The sequence below is a fragment of the Onychostoma macrolepis genome, chromosome 14, assembly GCF_012432095.1.
Source record: "Onychostoma macrolepis isolate SWU-2019 chromosome 14, ASM1243209v1, whole genome shotgun sequence".
Taxonomy (NCBI): domain Eukaryota; kingdom Metazoa; phylum Chordata; class Actinopteri; order Cypriniformes; family Cyprinidae; genus Onychostoma; species Onychostoma macrolepis.
Window position 1 is genome coordinate 11,005,576 of NC_081168.1, and position 6,952 is coordinate 11,012,527.

The following is a 6,952-nucleotide window of genomic DNA, read 5'->3' on the forward strand; positions in this document are numbered from 1 at the left end:
CCCAGCCTTCAGAGTTCGAGAGAAAGCCCAAGGGTCATGCAAATATGGCTCATTTATGACGGGCTATAGAGGAGATACCCCCGACTCAGATGGAGTCAGGCTTTTACAGCCGGTATTTTGTTGTGCCCAAAAAAAATGGTGGTTTACGTCCGATTTTGGACTTGCGTCGTTTAAATCTTGCGCTCAGAGTGAGCAAGTTCAAGATGCTAATAGTAAACCCATTCTGTCTCAGATCCAATCCGGAGATTGTTTTGTAACCATCGATCTAAAGGATGCATACTTTCACATCTAGAGGTTGACTTGCTCTCGAGACAGAGTCTGGAGGATGGGGAGTGGAGATTGCACCCCCAGGTGGTGAATCTCATATGGCAGAGGTTCGGTCGAGTGGAAGTGGACTTGTTTGCTTCGAGCATGACTACGCACTGCCCGCTCTGGTTTTCCCTGTCTCCCCCATCGCCTCTAGGCCTGGATGCTCTGGCCCACGAATGGCCCAAGACCAATCTTTATGCTTTTCCCCCAATCCGGTTGCTGCCAGTAGTTCTGTTCAGAGTACGATCGGACAGAGTGGAACACTTGGACTCAGTCGTGGTTCTCAGACCTGGTCAGTCTGCTAGCCGGCCCTCTTTGGGAGGTTCCCCTCAGACACGATCTGTTGACACAAGCTCGGGGAATGATTTGGCATCCTCGACCGGAATTATGGAGGTTATGGGTGTGGCCCCTGAGTGGAGTGCGCTGATGTGTCTGTCGGCTGAGATTACAGACACTATTATTAATTCTAGGGCTCTCTCCATAAGACGGTTGCTTTCAAGTGGAGACTTTTCGCCTCTTGGTGTTGACAACGCATTCTGGATCCAGTTTATTGCCCCATCGGTTCAGTGCTGGAGTTTCTTCAGAGTCATTTTTCTGAGGGAGTGACCCCCGCCACTCTAAAGGTGTATGTGGTGGCCATATCTGCAGGGCATGCACCTGTGGGAGGTGTTTCAGTTGGTCGTCACCACCTGGTTTCCTGTTTCATGCAGGGTTCGAGACAGCTTAGGCCTTTCCGCATGGTACGATTTCCTTCTTGGGACTTATCGATCGTTTTGGAAGGCCTGACTGTTTGGTGGTAAGAGCAGAGGGTCTGCTGTCACCAAACAGCGAATGTCGCATTGGATAGTGGAGGCTACCTCTCTGGCCTATGAGGCGCGTGGCTTGACTTCGCCTCTAGAGGTGCGTGCTCATTCTACAAGAGCAGTGTTTTTTTCTCAGGCCTTCTTCAAAGGGTCTTCGATGGAAGATGTCTGTGCTGCGGTAGGATGGTTCTCTCCTAGCACCTTCTACTGTCTGGACGTGAGGATGGCACCTGGCTCCCGGGTCTTATCCACTTGAGCAGATGCTTTCGCTGGTCTTCCAGCTATCTAAAGGTACGTAAGGCGTTATGATATAGCGTTCCCATAGTGATGACTTCATTGCAGCATTGAAGTGAACCTATGAAAGGGAATATCTCGGTTACGTATGTAACCTTGGTTCCCTGAATAGGGAATGATATGCTGCGATGCGTGCCGTTCCGTACCTTTGATAGCGCTTCCTTCGTCACATGGAAATCTGATGAAATAGCGCCCAGCACTCTGATATAGCATACGTACGAACGCGTAGGGGGCGGTGCTAAGCGCTATTTGGCCAATGAATTTGCATGATGGTATAAGGGCTTCAGACATTTGTCACACCGGAGGTGTTCCCATAGTGATGATGTCATCGCAGCATCTCGTTCTCTATTCAGGGAACCAAGGTTACACACGTAACTGAGATGTTTTGCCTTAACACGTTTGTGTCGATGGGCGATTACATCATCACGTAATGTGTCAAATGTCTGAAAAGCCCCCAATTACAGCTCTCCAAAAAGACATCGATCAAACTTCTAGGCCAATCCAATGTTGAGTTATGCATTTCCAAACACGAGCGCGAAATGCACAAGCAGTGAGCTCGATGCAGAGTTGGGACACTATGGGTTGTGAACAAATACAATAATAATTGTGAATTATTCCACTCATGTATTAAAATATAAGGTGTTTTGTGTAAAATGAGACCTTTTTTTATCCATTTAGCCCAACGTATGTGCGTAAGGGACACTTTTAAATGTATGCGGAAATGAAGAAATAGAGACCCCTAGAGGACACTTTGCCTCCCTACAATTAAATCTCATTAACTTAAAAAAAAATGATATAAAGAAAATTATTTTCCCCATTTACTGCTGCCTTGTGGTATCAAAAGAAATTTTCTGCAGGGAGATAGACCAAACAGATCTTAAATAAAAGACTTTCATATAATAACTTACAAAAATATAAAAAAATACAATAAAAATATAAATTATTCCACCCATATGTTAAAATTTTAATTTCTTTCTGTGAAATGAGACCATTTTTTATCAATTTACTCCAATGTATGGGACTAGGGCACCATTTTAAAATCAGTAAAAATTCCAAAATATACAAATCAGATCCCTCCAAATACTTCTGATGCTGATGGAGCTGATGGCCACCTGCAACCATTAAACCACTTCAGATCAAAGTCTATTGCATAGAGGAACATATTATGCCATTTAGTTCAGATGTATTTCTTTATGATTATAAATAACAGAGTTGTAATACTGCCCAGCGCTTTGCAATCTAATAATAAAGTTACTGCATCAAACCATAGTGAGAGAAACAGATTTTCTAATAGTCTCTGAGAACATGGTGAAATAGCACTGATATAAAGAAGCGTTTGCGATTTTAACACAAAGTATAGACACAGTCTACACTGTTAGACATTTCAAAGGGTTTTTACAGTAGCGAACTGTATTTGATTTATCAGTATACTACTGTAATTCATTAATTTTAAAACAGATTTCATTAGATTGTATAATTTTTATATAGAATTCATTTTATTTTTACTCTACATAGGTACTACTGGCATTCAATTAAACAGACACAATTACAAAATATCAAATTCTTTATTTAAAACATTGCATGTATAACACTTAAAAATACAGTCTTCCAATGCTGGAACAGCGCATCTTCACCATTTCTCCTGTCTTAGGACGTTTTGCAGTGCATTATGTTGTGTCCTCTGGATTTATCCTCACAAAGAATCTTTAGGCAACAGAAACATAATGGGGGAAAAGACAAACAGCCAAAGAATACATAGCCATCTGCAAAACCCAGGTGCTGCTCCCACCAGTTTTTAGTCAAAACCCACGTGGCCACCATCTTTGCTCACCCTCCACTTTGACAGAAATGTCTTCTCTGAAAAACAAGTAGAAGAAATAACACACTTTTAAAAGGCAAACCTCATATAGAATACACAAATCTCTCAGGGTGGCTGGCCTGCTCATGTCTTTCTTGATGCTTCATTGTAGTTGCCTTTAAAACAAATACAAAAAATGCAGTAAATCTTAAATTCCATTAAAAACTATAACAAACTAATTCTAAAACTAGAAAGGCAGCTAGCCATAAAACCTGTTTAACCTAGCTAACATACGATTTTGTTTTCTCAGGCTACTGGCCAACATTAACTACTAACACCTGAACTAAATTTCACATTAGTTAACCTAATGTTAATATAAGATAGGCGTTGCTCGTTGTTTTTAACGAGCAACGCTTAATTCAATAAGCTTAATTCAATAAGCTGACAAAAGTCGTTTGAAATGACAGCGCAGTTTACCATAGTAAAGTTCTGTAACCGCCATGTTGACGAGTAAATGTTAGGTAAACTGGTGTGCAAAAATCTGACACAAACACACAGACAAACGTACATATTTTTACCTTGTTTGCTGGTCTTTTTCTCTCGTAAGGAGCATCGACACAGCGCAGATGTTCTCCGGAGCTCTCCCACTCTGGCGGGCTCATCCCGGGGCAAAACCTGCGGCGCTGCCCGCTGCTTCCGTGTCTTCCTCGGACGTGAGTGGCACGGCGAGGCGCGACTCGATAAAAAACAATATAGAACCCATTATATATACCAGGGCTCCTCAAATCTGGACCTCGAGATCCACTTTCCTGCAGAGTTTAGCTCTAACCCTAATCAAACACACCTGAACAGGCTAATCAATGTCTTCAGGATCATTAGAAAATCCCATACAGGTAAGTTTGATCAGGGTTGGAGCTAAACTCTGCAGTGGATTGGACCTCCAGGGTAAGATTTGAGGAACACTGATATATACTATCTACAGTGGATGTGGACAGTAAAGTGATGCCCCGGTATATTTCTGATGTACAGATGTACTCCAATGTTTCTGACACGAAGTACAAACGGATTTTCCAATCATTAGAAGTGATGTAACACATCCAGTAATCAGTCCCAAGCTGTTGCGGCGTTGTAGACATGGTGTAGGGCAAATTGTGTCAATCCAAATGTAAGAAATGAGGAGAATAAAACGACCTCAGTATAATGGCGCCAAAGAGACCGTTACAGTAGTATACAGCAATTTTAAAAAATACAGTAAGTCTCTGTATGTGGGGTCTGACATCACAGAAAATTCCCATGATGCAAAGGGTATTACAGTTATTTACTGTAAAGGTAATTTGCAGTATTACACTGGGTGATATACAGTAAATAACTGTGGAAATTACAGAAATGTCTAACAGTGTATCACACACCTTGTGGGGAAGCGCCTCCCTATATTTACTAAAGTTCACTGATTTTAGAGCAACAAATATGTGCAATACTTCCAGTTAAATACATTGGCACTGGAAGAAGTTTATCTTCTTTGAACTTCTATTTATTTTCACTTGGCAGGCAGTCAGTGACATCCATTAACAATATTTCTCCATGAACATCCCTTTAGTAGTGCTCACAGAGATACACAGTTGCATTTTATTGTGGAAAGTTATGGAAAGTTGTGGTCTGTAAAACAAATTAAATATAATATTTTGTGTTATCAGGAATGGTCACAAGAGGGAATCTATCCTATCAATCTATCTTGTTATTTTTAAACTACTTGCAGTGTTATATAAAAAATACAATATGTAATATAATTTTTTTTTTCAAATACTTATTTAAATCAAATATGAGTCATGTCTTGTAAAACTGGTCCCTCCAAAAAAAAAAAAAAAAAATCAAATGGATTTTCAGTAATTCAGAGCATAGCTTTGATCTGCTGAGACCATAAACCGTAGTGACAGTAGAAAATGTCTGGACGAACTGGCCAGCTGTGCGATTTACTTCTACACCAAACATTTATCGCTTTCCTAGATTTTCTTTATGTCCCAATCTCTCTTCAGTGCTCTCACTCTCAGCGTTGGTGTTGTCCCATCGTATGGACATGAATGTCCTGTTGTGAACATGATGTACTGTAGTGTCATGTATCCTCCTCAACCTCTAAATATGGACTCAGATCTTGATAGTAGAGAAACAGATCCTTTAGCTATCATATTATATTATATTCTCTCCGAAAATAAATACAAAAAATACTAGCATACAAAAATGTACCTTTTTTGTACCTTTTTTTTCTGAGAGTACTGAATAAGGCATGCAGTATATTGTGAATATAATATTTCACAAATAATTTAAAAGTGCGATATTACTAAAGTTTATTTCATACATTTATAATAAAAGGTGTCTGTTTTCCCATTTGTTTCAAATGAAATGCAGATCACATCACATGCAGTCTGTTATTATGATCAAAACTATTTTCATCCCTTTGTTGGATCTTGCCAGCTGTCTTTATTCATGTCTCTCCCTACTGTTACTCTCTAATTGCACAGACCAAACTTTCATCCGTTCCATTACAGATGATCAAACCAGGACACCGAGAGTTCCTCTGGGCAGAGGGAATTCATTTAAATCAACTCGTTCTTATTCATTGGAAATCACGGCCTACTGTGCAAAGCTGATTGTCCAGTTTTGATTTCACCCTCCATTCATTCCGCAAGCAAATCGCAAATGTCCATCACAGGTGATTATATGTTTAAATTCCAGCACACAAAGAGAGTGTTGAGTAGGCCAAGCAATTTATCCCCACTCCAACTGTCCTGGAATATGTTACTAATAATAATCAATTTTCTGACTCTGGGATACCTTAAAATTAATTTACAGATATTTGCCTAAAATGTCTGCAGAACTTCTCACCGTTCTTTTCTTTCTTTGTCATCTATACAGTATGTACTGACTTCTCTCTTTCCACAGTGATACAGAAGTGTGGGCACAAAGAACAGAGACAATGACAGAGGCATAAGTGTGTATCGAGTCGAATATGAATATGAGACAGCGACAGAGAAGAGAAAATAAAGGAGCAATATATAGTGAGTGAGCCCTGAAGGGTTTCCTGCATTCAGTGCAGATGGGTTTGTGTTTCAGCTGTGCATACATAAAAAAGCACATCAAATATTTAATTTCCAGTTTAATGTGGAGAGACAACTATAAGGAAGTAATTTTTTGGTTTTTGCAACTACAATTTACCTAAAAATCAGATATTTCAGATTCACCCCGCTTTTAATCAATAGAAAAAGAGACAGAAACAGGTTACTGGTACATTTATCGTTAAAATTGAGATATTAAGTAAAGGAAAAGGGAAAAAGAAGAAAGAGTGGAATGGACTGAAGAGCGCTAGTATTCCCTGTGTGCTGGATGAGACAGATATGAGATTAGCACAAGAGTGTGCTACAGTCTCGCTAATGGATTTCTGTACAGCAATAAGAAGCAGTGAATGGCAGTGGAACTCGTGTTTGCCTGCTCGGCAGAAAAGCTATAATCCATCTCCTACGTTATTACACGATGGATCTGCCATCCAGGCTAGGTCACTGAATAGTGTTGCCTAATCAGGTATTGCCCTGACTGCCACCGCTTCAATTAACGTTAAAAAAAGAGAAAAAAAAAGAGGCAGAGCAGAACAGAAAGAAAGAGAAAATCTTGTTTCCATTTGAATGGAGCAATCGCATCTGATTCTGATGAGCTGCTGTGCTGTTAATTGCTGGGTCTTGATAGATGAGTCTCTTAA